Raw genomic sequence first — 15,432 nt, forward strand, 5'->3', positions numbered from 1 at the left:
ACAGCATATGTTCTCCCTCATATGTGGAGGCTAGAACCAAATCCTTTTAAATTCCATGTCCTTTTAATAAGATGATGCTGTACAGAAGTCTCTTCTGCATGAAATAACTATCATCATCACGACTTTGCCTGTGCCTGATCTCTAAGTTTCATCACAATTGGGCTTATTGATGGTTGTGCTCATTCATTAAAGGAGGGCCAAGCAGGATCATTGGCCCCTCAGCAGAGTATCCAGCCACTCTTAACAGCCAACTGTATGATATTTGGCCATAATCACTCATGGTCTCCTGGATTTGGGGAGTGCTAAAATATACAATCTGAGGGATGCTAGGAAGAGATGGCATGACCCATGCTGTGTAAAGGCTTTCCAGTGTACATACCCTCAGGTCATACATACACCTCAGCCACCCTTCAGTTATCTCGGTAAATAAGGTCAGTAAATTCATTGGTTCCCCAGGAAAACTTTATTTAAACACTTGTTTGACATTAGAACCTTAAAAGTTAATAAGCATTGTTTAGTATCCCCAGGAAAAGAATTCTCACAACAAATGGAAAATTTATCTGTTAATGCTATTATGTCTCATAATTATTAAAAAAAGAAAATGGGAATGTAAAAGATGTTAAAAGGATATAAGGATGGAGATATTTTCCAAAATAGACAGAAAAAATGAGAAACCCTAAGCAAGTGATGAAGGTCTGTGTAGGTTTGTTATGATATATAAAGGATGAGACAAAAATAATATACACATAATCTTAAATTTTCTAAGGTCATAGATTAGTCAACTAGTTTAAGGAACAAAATATATATCTAGTCAAGGTTTACTTGAGAATATTTGTTTTTTTTACCCAAGCTTTATCTACATAGCACATGGTAATTAAAAGTGCCAGACTGGTGGAACTAACCTTATTGGATGTTTAACAGCCATACATTGAGGCCTATATTAATCCGGTCAGAGGGACTTAAAGGATAGTTTCTGCCCCTTGCCCTCCAAGGTCGACTAAGTTCCAGGGGACTATGGAACATCTCTCAAAATGTCCTGTAACTGTGGTATGTCACCTGTCCTCTTGTTCAGGGAAACCATGGAGACCCCACAAGATAGACTTGAACCAGTGTCCAGTCTACAAAGAGAAGGGTCAATTCAGATGAAACATCTTATGCATGGTTCCAAGTGAAGCCAGGCATGGTCAAGCAGGACCTTTGACTTATCTTCACATAGATGGAACAAGTAAAAGAAAGGAGCCAGGAGCTCCTCCCAAGCTCATGTGACCCCTGAGGAACAGATCCTCAAATGACCTTAAATGTAAATATAAATTGATTTATTTGGGCCAACTGTGTGGTCTTAAACACCCAAAAGGAAAGTATAACCAAAGAGTAAAGTCATCAGTATATTTCTTTAAGAGTTCCAAGATTTCCAGGGATTACACGTCCCAGACATTAGGCTTAAATCTATATAAAAAGTTATATATACAATTATTTCTCATTGATGATTTTGTTCCTAATCAGAAAGTGCTGCTAGATGCAATACTTCAAATCTTGGTCTCCAGTAATGTAGTGCCTACCTGTAGCTAAAGGAGACAACGAGCTATTGTTCTAAAATGATGGATATTCACTCTATTTAGAAGCTTTTGAGAGGTAACTGACACTGATTCTAACTACTCCAACAGCTATCAAAATACCTGTAAACAAATCCTGAATCCATCACTCTAGAGTTCAATCTTGGAAAACAAAAGAAAAATGAGGAAGAACCCAATAGAGGGATACTTTCAGAAGCCCGTGTTAAATCCCAACGGACTCTGATATGATTTGAAATTTGCCCTGTTCTGACTTTTTTCTCGTTCTCCATCTTGAACTTGTAATGCTAGCTACTCCTGACTTTACTTCTCCTTCACATCCCCTATTCACCAGTCAAGGACTTTCTTTTCTCCATACAGATAAGAATTACACAATTTGGGAGTCTTTTAGATAGACCCATTGAAGGGGTACACCAATTGTCTCACTCTGCATCCCTGTTCAGCATGGAAGAAGCCATAGCCATCTGCATCCCGATTCCCTATCAGCAATTTGGTTAACCTCTTCAGAGGATGGTGTGATCAAAATAGGAGGTAGGAATTGGCTAGGCAGTTAGGGTAAAAAAGACCCCAAAGAAAAGTAGCCAGTTTCTTGGCTAAAAGTAAAAATGTCCTTGGGCCTCTTAGTAACATACTCTATTCCAAAAGCCAAAAAATGTCAAAAGTATTTGGGAGCTTTTATCTAATCCCTAAAAGATTTTAGGCTTACCTCTTCAGAGGAGTAATGTTAAAGTAGCAAAAAGCCCCATCTAAAAAAGAAAAAAAGAATGAAGGAAAGAAAGAAAGTATACACGAAGCTGTCAGAAAAAAAGTGATGGGGAAATATGGAGGTGTTGGAGTGGAGAGAGTGGGCATGGATTTGACCAAAACACCTTATATGCATGTATGAAATTCTCTTAACGTTTTTTTGTAAGTTAAAAAAAAAAAAAACTTGGTTGACAAGAGGTAAGGTATGCAAATGGGCTTCTGGGTAAGACTTCACATTCAGCCAGATACTGGGTAATAGGGGTGTTCTTCATGTCAGGCAGGTTTAAGTTTTACAATTAATCTATTTTTTATTTTGCGTGTATAAGTGTTTTCCCTGCATGTATTTAAGTGCCCCTGTGTTGTGCAATGGCAGGCGAGGCAGGAAGAGGGTGTCAGATCCCCTGGAACTGGAGTTACGTATGGCTGTGAGCCACTGTGGGGGTTCAGGGAACCAAACCTGGGTCCTCTGGAAGAGCAGCCAGTGCCCTTAACTGCTGAGTGATCTCTTAAGCCCCTGGCAGATCTAAGAGGCTTGGCAGGACACAGAAATCCCTCCAGTGGTATAAATAAAGACTTACATGAAGGAACTATTTGTATAGATATGGTCAGAGCCAATAGAAAAACCCCAAACAAACTGAACCAAAGGATGCTGGCATCTTGACATTATCAATAGCAGGAAGTTGTTACTCACGTTAAGTCCTACAGAACAAGGTGGCCAAATAGTGTGATCAGGGCCCAGTGAGAGCTGCAGATATGAAAGAATGCCTGCCTGTCACTGTACCAGTGCCACAGAAGTGAAGGCAAGATCAGGAAGGAAAAATATTAACCTCTCTTTTCCTTCTTCCTTATCTTCTTCCAATAATGAATCTTATTGGCCAAAGTCAAAAAAATGCCACAGCAAGGAGAATGAGCCATCCAGGCCTCACAAGTCAGTATTCCAGAGCAAAGATTAGGAAAAATAAAAGATGGAAAGAAAACACAGTGATGCTCATGTAGTCAGAGCCTGGCACTCCTGTGTTGAGATCCAAGGTTAAGGCCAGGTGTGCACAGTAGATCAAATGGCAAAGCATCACTCCATTCAGTCAGTGTGAAATAATTTAAAAATCCCTCCCACATCATGCTAGCCCCTCGTCTATTTGCTGAAGATACACAAGTAATGCGGATCCTTAATGAGGATTTTGAAACTTAACAGGAGAGGTAGAAATAGGCACGCAAACAAGGGTGGAGAGAGCAATCATGGAAATCAAGCAGCCAGTCCTGATTTGGGAGGTCCATTTTTATAAAGCCATAAACCAGGAGACTTGAAAATTAGAATAAATGAAATGGAATTTCTAGAAAAGGGGCCATCATGAGACACAAATCATCCTTGTATATTTGGATATATTAGTTTTCATTTGGTCAGAGCCATGAATGTACAGGTTGGACTTAGAATTTACATCGAGAAGAAGGAAGGTCATTAGCCCCCTTGGATGAACTGCTGTTGCTGAGTCAGACTGCTATTAAAGTGTAAGAGTGCTGAGATTTGTGATTACAGTGTTGGAAAAAGCATTGGGACAGGGTAGATGGATATAGCACATTCAGATTTTTTGTTTTCAGGATAAGATTGAGAATTAGAACTGCTAGAGGTATGTACTAAGTGAACTAAGACATACAACCTCAAGGAAAACTGTCCGAGAGAGCTGTAAGGAAGACCCAGTGGGGAAGAACATCAAACACTCTGAAATCCTGAAAAAAATGGTTACTCCATGAGGATTAAATGGGTTTGATTGGTATAGAACCAATGGAAAAAGAATGCCTCCTAGTATCAAAAGAAATTTTATTTGCTTAGTTCCAAATGAGCAATACTGAGTCATTTAGAGGAGTTTATTAACAAGAAGATGAGGTCACCGTAGTCTGATCCAGTCCAGCAAGGTGGGAAACTACACCATGTATAGATAACTTTCCAGTGAAGAATGAGGGTGAATCTGGGAGACTGAGAGGGAGAGTTTTGATGGCAGGCTTGAGAGGGAACACGGATATTTAGAAATACCACTTTGTTCTAATCCATGCTCACCACATAGCTTTCTGAGTGATAACTGAGTGTTTTATACACCTGGAGGGAAAGCGAAGCCTTGTTAAAGGTTACCCGTAACCCACTGTTTGGACAGGTTACCAGAACAGATGTTCTGCTTAGAATTTTCATCGGTTGTCAACTTAGTTAATGTGATGCTGACGCTGCCTGTCTTCACTGTCTTTATCATACAATTTCTTGGTGTGAAACACAGACACTGGAAAACAGTTAAGTTTACAGAGTATGTCAAAATCACAGGAATCTCTTGGCACTTTCTCACATGAGTTTTCTTGGCAATCATGGTCTCTCATCTCCTCTAACCTCTTAAATTAGGTTAAGCTGTCTACAGGAGGGGAGGTTGAAGTGTGAAATAAATGTCACACCTGTAGAAACACTTCAAAGATGCAATAGAAAGTATGTGGCAAAGAAATGACATAAGCATTACCGTGTTCTTGGCTTGACGTTTCCAGATTGTGGATGGCAGTGTTTGCTTTGAAGCAGTGCTGCAGAAAGTTGCATTCTGGTTGGCAGTTGCAGCTGTCATGCATCAGAAATATTTTTCTTAGAACTTTCTGACTTGACAGCCAAATCAACTTTAATTAATGAGGATTGTTGAGGTTGTTTTTGATGGATCTGTATTTGAGGACAGCTTAGATGTCCAATTTGGAGAACTGAAGCTATCTGGCGCATTAATTATTCTACCATGTACTGGATAAATTGCTGTTCCACTCACTTCCCTGTCTGCTTAATATCCAATCCTGACTCACCATCTGATTCAAGAATCAGAAAGTTAAGAGGAGCATGAGGGTTATTTTAAGTATTTCCATTTTAAAAGTTTAACCTAACATATCAACTGGCCTCAAATTAAACAAGACAACCAGAATTGATCTATACACCTCACACTGAATAAAGTTACATTATGAAATAGTATTTCTCATCCCTAAAATTGGGTCACTACTTGAGGAAGTTCTTTAACAATAAAAAATGCAAGACTTGGAGATGATTCTAAAGGTTATGTAAAACCTTAAGTAGTCAGGAGTCAGTCTGTAATTCCAACTAATGTTGGAGAGCATTATTAGCTAAAAGTATATTTTACTCAACACTTTCAAAGTGTTATATTGAGTCTTCACTATGCCCTCTTTAAGTCTCATTTCAAAATCCTCAGGTACGGAGCCCTTTGTAGCTGTTTGGTTTGTGATCTCATTTACTTTTCATCTGATGAAGTGGGGCATTTAGCTTGCTTTTCACATACATTTAAAAATTTGTTTATTTATCTGTATGTGTATGAATGTTTTTGCATATATACCATGTGTGTGCAATGTCTGTGAAGGCCAGAGAGGGTGCCCCATACCTTGGAACTGGAGTTACTGATGGTTGTTAATGCCATGTGGGTTCTGGGAACTGACCTCTGGTGCTCTGCAAGAGCAGGAACTGTTCTTAAGCACTGAACCATCTCTCCAACCCTACATACCATTTTTTAAAATGGAGAAACAGTTGAATCTAAAATTATAATCTGTTCTCTCTGGAAAAAGTCCTTTGGGATCTAATGTCCAACTTCTTTTTTTCCCAAATCGCCTTCAAAATGTCATCAAAAAATTCAATGAATGTGTGGGTTAGCTTTAATTGTCAACTTGACGCAGCCTAGAATCACCTGGGAAGACAGGCTCAGTGAGGGACTGTCTGCATTAGATGACACGTAGGCATCCCTGTTAGAGAAAGTGTTAAGCTGATGGATATGAGAAGACCCAGCACACTGTGGGCAGCACCATTCCCCAGGCAGGGGGTCCTGAACTGTGTAAGAGTGTAAAAATGGAGCTAAGCACAAACAAGCAAGCATACATGCATTCATTTCTCTCTATTCTTGACTGTGGATGTGACATGGCCAACGGTCTCAAGTTCCTGACACGGTGGCTTCCCCATAGTAATGGGCTGTAACCTGGAATTGTGAGCTAAAATAAACCTTTTCTCCCCTAAGTTGCTTTTATCCAGAGTATTTTATTACAGTAACAGAAAATGAAACTAGGGCAGCAAGACAATGTCCTCACTTATTAAAATGCACCTGGGTGGGGGGTCATGTCAGAGCTATAAAAGAAAAACAGGAAATCAATGTAAGGAAAGTAAAATTAAACGATAGACTATAGGAGTCAAGTTAAAAATAACAACAACAAAAAACCCTTTAGGTTTTTCTTGCTCTAAGCAACTTAAGAATTATAAAAAAATATAAGGCAATGTTTGAAGAATGCCCTCTGGGAGTACTTTAGACAACAATAAAGATGCCAAGCAGTCACATTTCTAGCCCCCAGTGAGGAGAAGTTTTAGATAAGATGACATGTATCATGTGATCTAGACATGGTAAACTGTGGCAACCCAGTCCTATCTTAACTCCACTCCAAGCAGGACCAAGAAGAGAAGCTACCTGAGTTTTTGATGAGTTCTTTAAAATGCCTCCTTCATTAGTATATCCCCCACAATGTATTTAGACATTAGCCCAAGGAAGATTCTAGACTCCTTTTTTAAGACAATATTGACTATAGCCCATGTTAAAAAATACCCTTTACATCATGATCTTTTGTGTACCTGCATATGAAACTGAGAAAAATGTGAGAAAATACTGTATATAGACTTTCTGATATTTCCCATTCTTTTCTATTCTCTTTTGTCCTAAATCAAGCATAAATGATGCCATGACACATTAACTTGGTTTAATGACCCTCTAATTGATCACAACCCGCTTGAGAAGGACCAAGAAGCCATTCCTTAATCAATAACACATTCTATGTTGGGTGCTGTTTGTTCTAATGGGAAACAACAGCGGAGAGAACAAGGAGAATATCTATCTTGGGTGGATCTGCATTCTGCTTAGGGGAAACAGATAAGGAACAAGTTAAAAAGTACATTTTAGATAATGTGAATTCCAAGAAGAAAGCTGAACCAGGAGGAGAAATGGGAAACACTCATGGCCTTGCACAGAGTAGCCAAGGACACCCCAACTACAAATGTGCTGTATAGTGATGTCCAGGTCATAGGATGCAGAAAGATGGTGGTGTATGTGGGGGGGGGGTAGGAGGAAGAATGGAGAAGGATGAGGAGGACTAGGAAGAGGAAGGATAATGGTAGAGGAGGAGGAAGGACATAGAAGGAGGAAAAAGAATAGAGGAGGAAAGAGACAGAGGAAGAGAAGGAAGAGGAGGGGGAGGAGGGAGGAGGAGGAGGAAGAGGGAGAGGAGGAAGAGGAGATTTCTGGAACATGGAGATCAATGATGATGTCTTTCACTTTGAATTAAATGGGAAGACTGGGGGCATAACTACTGCTGCCACACATCTTGTCTTGCGGATCATTAACTACTGTGTAAGAGACTCAGACATTTTCTTGGGACTTACATTTTCATACATTTCTGTACATTTCTTGATCTGATCATTTTCTCATCCCTCTTAACCTCCTAAAAGTGCTCTTGAAGTCAGGGTTTCATAACGAAGATTGTCTACTTCACAAATCTCCTCTCTAGATGTCTGTATGTTTTGCTCTAATTAAAACTGGCTGTCCTCTGAGTAAACTGCTTCCACGAAAGTTTTTGAAGAATGTTCTAGTCGTCCACTTTTCCTTTGCTACTGGGCTTGAGGGCATTATGTGCATCACCTTTATCCTTATGGATGGTAATGGGTACTGTTTCTTTATGCTTCATGAAAATGCCCACACCTGTGAAGTGTATAACAATATTGGACAAAATGTTCCTTCTAGGTTTGGTGCTCATTTACAGACCTCAGAGACAGTTTTTCCCATTTGTTAATGAACTTAGTGATTCAGTTTCCATACAGCCATCACAACTACTGGCATAGTTTTGAATGTCATTTTCTACAAGGATAACATCCATTCTATACCCAGACCATTTAGTACTTTGAAATCCCAATATCCCCAATCTTACATTTGTTTCCCACACTAGAATGATCAGAGTATAGCTACTTTCATTAGCATAAGCTCTTCTTAAAACCTTTGTATCAAACATCTGTAGATTCTATCATAGCTTTTCCACTTACATTATGGCTCTGTAACAAATTGTATCTTCCAAAGATGACCAGAATTTAGCTCCTGTTCTATACTCTCTTCCACAACATTATCTGGCCAAGGATCTCCTCATGATAGAGGAGTCAAACCCACTGTCAAACCCTGGCTAGCTCTCTTGACTGGGGTGCAGTCAGGAGACTATGACTGCTTTGATATAATGAAAATTTCTATGTAGGCTAGCCTTGCAGCTTGTCCTCACCTCCTTGAAATATGCTTTTTAGGACCTTCTGGGTGCCACATACAAACTCCAAATATTCAGAGACCACTGTGCTTATAAGGCCATATTTGGATGCTCAGTTTAAAAGTTCAAGATGAGATCGTCTTCCAGAGATCTAAAATTTGGAACCAGTCATATGAACAAGACCCCACCTTGGATGTGTTCCAGCCTAGCTGTGTTCAATCTGTTCTTGTGCCCCAAGAAAGCTATAAACATGACCCCACACAAACTTGTAAACCTTGAGATGTGTGTGTGTGTGTGTTTAATTTGAGGGGGTTGTTCTCAAGCATGAACTTCATAGATAACAATATCATGTGTCAATGTCAGAAGGCTTCTTTTATGATCAAATTTAACTCAATTCCAAATCAACTTCTTCATATAGCTATGGTGGTTGGTAGTTAAAAGGTCAGCTGCTCACTAACTTTCTTTTTAAACCAGGAATACAAACTTCAAATGTGTCCTTGGTGGTTCCTAGTTATTAAATTCGGTCTGGAATCTTCCAAGTAATTGTTTCATACTGCCTTCCTTTTTCAATAAATCAATACCTCCCTCCTCCAGTTTATTCTCTGCTGCTGAGTTCCTTCATAAGGCACTGACAAAGTTGAAGTCACAGAAGAAAACATCCCCATGCATGCCTGCACCCCTCCACACACCAGCTGTCTGCATCTGTCCACATATGCTGCCTTTCCTTTTCTGGGGACTGGCTCTGCTCATAAAAATGCAATGACCCACATGTGCTCTAAACACAGCATCTCCTTTGCCCAATGACATTGCCTTTGCTATTTCTTTCCTCTTCCCCCTCCTCCTCCTTCTCCTCCTTCTCCTCCCCCTCCTCCTCTCCCTCCTCCTCCTCTTCCTCCTCCTTCTCCTCCTCCTCATTCTGCCTGCCTTCCCCTCTTCCTTCTCCTCCTCCTCCTTCTCCTCCTCCTCTTCCTCCTCCTCCTCCTCTTCCTCTTCCTCCTCCCCTTCCTCCTCCTCCTCTTCCTCCTCCTCTTCCTCTTCTTCCTCCTCCTCCCCCTTCTTCCTCTTCCTCCTCCTTCTTTTCCTCCTCCTCCTCTTCTTCCTCTTCCCCCTCCTTCTTCACTATGAAGTTTTCTCTCTTTTGACCTTCTTCTACCACATATGGAGATTGTTCCTTTCCATTTAAAATAGGTAAGACAAAGTCAGTTTGTAGTTTTTACTCACTGTCTTTTCTTCCTTCTCTTCAAGCTCTGTCAAATGCCTTCTTTTTTAATTACCCTTCACCCTTACCATTCCCCAAAGCAGTTCTTGTCAAAGTCCATCACACAGCCACTTCTTAGTTCTCATTGGACACATGGTATTGGTATTAGCAGGTTTTTAAACAACTGGTTTCTTGTTCCTTCAGGAAGCATCTTCTTTCCTTTGCTTCCAGGCCATCATTCATTTTGTTTTGCAGCCTAATCATTTTTATTGCTCATTTTCTGAATCATCCCAACTTCCAAATCTGCTCATAGTTTTGGAATACTCCAGGCTCATGTTCCAGTCTTATTTCCATCTCTATTTTTCTTTCTATTTGATGTTAATGGACTTCCAGGCTATTCAGTATTAGCAATGCCATGACAAATCACAGATCTGTATTTCTACCTACCACTTACAGATTCAATTTCTGAACCTGATTTCTTCACCACTTTATGTATCTAACTATACATTTCTTAAGCTGGATGCCCAAGAGGTGTTTCTGGCTTATCAGATACAAAACCCAACTTTTGATGACCTTCCACTTAACACAGGACTCATTTCTCTCATGATCGTTATACCACAGTCAATGACAACAGAAGTTGGTAAATTATTCTTGCTGCAAAGCTGAGAGTTACCTTTGACACTTCTTTCCCTTATAGGGCATAGTCAATCCTTCAGGAAATCTTATAAATTTGATTTTTGGGTCCATATTCTGAGTTGAATCCATACTTAACCCTGTCACTGCTCCCATGCTATGCTATGCCACCTCTACATGCCAGGAATATAACAATGTTTCCTTGTAATGGTTCTTGACCTACTACAGACTAATTCATACAACATAGCTAAAGATACTTTAATAATGTGCCAGATCATACCCTCCTGTTTCAAAATGCTTCATGTAACACTCTGCCTCACCCAGATAAAAATCTAAAGAATGAACTTGTCAGTGCCCATGTGATCTGTCTCTGTACTGTTCCCTGAGCCCTTCTCTTAAGTTGTGCACTTTACTCCAGCAACACTCCCTTTCTTCCTCTTCTTCAACCTCAATAAGCCAGGCCCAGTCTCAGTCCTTTTGAGCATATCATTCTCTTTGCCATATATACACCTTTTCTCAGATTCCTACATGGCTCTTTCTTTCACTTGATTTAGCTTTCTACTTAAAAATATTTTATTTATTATTTTCATTTTATGTGTATGAGTGTATTGTCTACATGTATGTAAGTGCACCTGTGTTTTGCAATGCCTGCAGAGGTCAGAAGAGGGTGTCAGATTCCCCTTGACCTGAAGTTATGGAAGGTTGTCAATATGATGAAGCTTACATTTATTTTACTGTCCTGTTTCTTCCCTCTGTTGGGCCTAATGTGTAAAATCCATGAGGGTAATGACTTGGTCCATTCTGTTCAATGTCTTTCAGTTTATAACCCTAAATTCTTGGGATATAGTAGGCATTCAATAAATATACATCCAGCTAATAAACAAATGAAGATGGTCCTCAGTTTGATAGATGCAAAAACCCATGTTTGTAAACCTTGGGATCATCTGCAAAAGCCTAACGCTCTATGTGTCAAGGCGACTAACCTGAGACTCTCACCATATAATGGAAGCTCAGAAAGGATAGAACAAGATAGCAGCGAATGTCCTGGGAACTGTCTATAGGAGGCCATCAAGGGAAAACATGAGCCAGCTTGGCATCTTCATGTGTTTCAGCCTAAATTCCCCATCCAGAAAGAAGGAACATACACATGTAAAGCAAATGAAGTTTTAAAAAAATATTTCTATTATTTTAAATTATGTGTACACGTGCAGAGGCCAAGGGCATTGAATCTCCTGGAGCTAGACTTATAAGTGGTTGTGAACTGCCTGATGTAGGTGCTGGGAACCAAGCTTGGGTCCTCTGGGAGAGCAGTGTGTGCTCTTAACTGTTGAACTTCTCTCAGGTCCCAGCAAATGAAGATTTTTATGAAGGCCAGCAATGAGTTGTAAATTTAATTAGTAGTATTCTTATGAGTTTATGCTTGAATAGAGAAAATATATCAGGTTTGAGCTAACTGGAGTCATTTCACACAAAAGTTTTTATTCTAATTGTAGATTTGTCCATGAACATGTAGAGACTGTGTTCCTGTAGTCATCTTCCTTTCTAACCCCAAATATGGAACATGTAACTTGACAAATACAAATTTGCTTATGTGAACAGCAGGAGAAAGGACAACAATTAGCACTGGTTTATAAAAAGTGTATTGTCTACACTGGAGAGGTGGGTACTGGAGAGGTGGTTCTGTGGTTAAGAGCATTGGCTGCTCTTGCAAGAGACTCAGGTTTGATTCCCAGTACACACATGGCAGCTAACAACCATCTGTAACTCCAGTTCCAGAGGAATCCAATTCCCTCTTCAGACCTCTGCAGGCATTGCACGACATGGGTGCACCTACCTACATGCAGGCAATACACAAAAAATAAAATTAATAAATAAAATTTTTAAAAAAGGTAGGCTATTTAGGTGCATTATATGTGCCTCTGAGATGACAATGGAGATAGTAAGTTGATCAAAAAGCAGAATAAACAGGTAGATGAGTCAAGAACATGCGCAATGAAAGACATGTCAGCAGGTCTGCTTTCATTGGTAAGATAGATACCATGTATGATACACACGGCTCTTTGGATGATGTTCGTGAGGGTGAATAGTTTGAGCTCTTAGCATGCAAAATCTTTCTGGGAAGATGGAGATAGAAATCAAGGTTCACATGAAGTGTTGGGCCTCTTTCCCTTATATCCAACTGGTTTTGGATTATGTAGTCTTGTCATTTTGTAAACTAATTCACCAAGGGTTTGCTTCAGCCAATGTTGTGTATACCAATGGCAAATACATTTGACAAACTAAATTTATTTATATTTAACATTGCATTCTCCTTTGGTACTTTCACAGACACAATGTTTTCTCTAACTCATAGTTTCACATATTTGATTCTCTCTCCGCAAGGCTGTGGTTTTTCCTATGCATAATTCTCTCTCTCTCTCTCTCTCTCTCTCTCTCCCATTCTCTAGATAGCAGTAGGTTAGAGGTTTGAGATTAATAAAAAAACATAAAAGGTTTTATGAGGAATAACATAATTATAACTTCAATAAATAATGAGATGAATTATATTGTAGCAGCCTCACAATTTGATAACAAGTAGCAAACTGGGACAAAGAGACAATACATGATTGCTTAGGATAACACACAATGATAGTAAAAAAAACTGGGATGAAGACATAGGCTCTAAATTTGTGAAATATTCCTTTCATTCTCTAGCTCTACATCTTGACATCTTAACTTCCACAGTCATTTTACACAGAAAATAAAATTTTCTTTTGACAGAGCAAAAGTCTGGAATATATGTCTGTAGGACTTACTTTCCTTGTGCTTTAGAACAAACACATTTAGAACAGCACACATATTCCTCTCAGAACTACAGCAACACTGAGAGTAACCATAAAGCTGGCTTACTTTGTAAATGATTTTATTTTTCATGCATAGTCTGTGTGTGGGTTTGTGCTCATGAGTGTAGTACCTGTGGAGGCCAGAAGAAGGCATTGGATACCCTGGAGCTGGAGTTACAGGGGGTTGTCACATCTGGGAGCTGAACCAGATCCTTTATAAGAGTCGTACAATCTCTTAACCTTGGAGTCATCTCCCTAGCTGCTAACCTGGCTTCTTAAAGTCTATATTCTCACTGTCCAGGGTTGGTTTATGATTGTAAAGGTCATTGATGGGTACAAAGAGTGCTCCATAGATCTGGACTTCTCCCTCACTGTGGCTTTTGGTGTTCTTGCTGCTAGGAATGAAAACACTGTTCTGCCTCTGGAGACTACAATCTAGCATCAGTAGAGGTAGTTTTCCACCTCATTTATATAGAAAATATCATTCCACTTTTTCTGAAAAAATTTTTCTATCACCTAATTAGTTTCCACTGGTTTTGAACAAAGCCACACCAGGGTCTAAGGCATTAAATTTGTCAACCCAGAGCATGCCATGTTTTGTTTATGAATCTTATGCCTGATTCTTAGAAAGCTTATGTTATTTTTTTAAGTTAAGAAACTGAAATCCAAGCCAGGCCTGGTGGGGCATGCCTTTAATCCCAGCACTCAGGAGGCAGAGGCAGGTGGATCTCTGTGTGTCTGAGGCCAGCCTGGTCTATAGCACAAGTTCCAGCTGGGGATAAATAGAGACCCTGTTTCAAAAAAAATCCTGAAATCCAATAAAGGATAAAAGGTATCAATGATTCAGTCTTAGACTTATCATTATCATTAGTGGAAAAAAAATTCTCATAGTTCTTTGGGAAGAAAAGATACTTATAAAGCAAATAAATATGTATTTTGAGGTGATATGCAAATTCTAGCACACTCAATTTCTTGGGATCACTTTGTTCCCTTATCACTACTGAATTCACTGCACTCAGGCATTACTAAAACTCACAGGTATTTGTTAAGTGTTTATTTTGAACTATTATGTTTAATTATATTCTATTACATTGAAAAAGAAACAAATTAGTAGTATCTCCATTTTATTCAAGAAGTAGTTTCTTAAGTAGATGAACTAACTTAATAAGCTATAATGAATTTGGATTCCCAATGCAGACATCCAGTCTCAGCAACATGGACTTCCTTGTGCTGTTCATTTACAGAGATGACTGAGAAGGAAGAAGAAAAGGAGGTTGGGTATGCCTGTACCTTTAACACTTTATGATGTAACTTTTTAAAAATTGATTTAATTTATGGAATCAAAAGCAGTAACTTTACAGCTGAAGAATCTTTTGCTCCTGTGAGTTCACCACCTGGAGCATCAATTTCTAAGTTGTTACATACACACAATGACACCACACTGGACAAAACTCTTTGAATACCACAGATATCAGCATCATCTCATCAGTGGTAAGACACAACCATCCTATCACTGAGGAGTTCTCGCTCTTGCTTATTCCCAGACTTTATCTTCCATTTTGCAAGAACACATAGACACACACACACACACACACACACACACACATACCTGCATACATATGTACACCTACACATGTGTATGGTTGGGAAATTATTGTATGTGGCTGGGAGAAAACTCATATGAAGGCATAATCTTGATTAAAGATGCTAGTTATTTTTGATTTTAAAAAGTTTGATGACACATCTAAGTGGTGGAAAACAAGTTTTGTTTTATACAGAGGCTGAGGACTAGAGTGGACTCTATAAAAACTTTGAAATGAATTTGAGCTTACTTTAGAAGGTCTCATATATGAGGACATATCAGTGGGTTTCAGACTTTTACACTCATGATGTTTAACTTGAGGTCTACCCATGATGAAGGCCCCAAATCTCTTTGAAATAGGTACGGGCTCTATTTCTTTTAATAATTAATTAATTTTTGGTCTTTTGAGACAGGGTCTCCTATCCTCAGCTGGCCTGGAACTTGCTATGCAGACCAGGCTGACCTTGAACCCACAGAGATCAGCCTGCCTTTGCCTCCCAAGTGCTAGGATTAAAGGTGTGTGCCACCATGCACAACTATGCTCCTTAGCTTTTTAATCTGATAATTCCAATCTATTTGTCATGAGGA

At 39.3% G+C, this 15,432-nt stretch overlaps 1 protein-coding gene across 3 annotated transcripts in view; it reads right to left on the bottom strand.

The window, feature by feature from the left end:
- Positions 1-15,432, bottom strand: part of Ptchd4 (patched domain containing 4) — a 190,674-nt gene that overhangs the window by 110,627 nt on the left and 64,615 nt on the right. The gene's annotated exons all lie outside the window — the stretch shown is intronic.

The sequence above is a fragment of the Nannospalax galili genome, unplaced genomic scaffold (assembly GCF_000622305.1).
Source record: "Nannospalax galili isolate Female #2095 unplaced genomic scaffold, S.galili_v1.0 scaffold803, whole genome shotgun sequence".
Lineage (NCBI taxonomy): Eukaryota > Metazoa > Chordata > Mammalia > Rodentia > Spalacidae > Nannospalax > Nannospalax galili.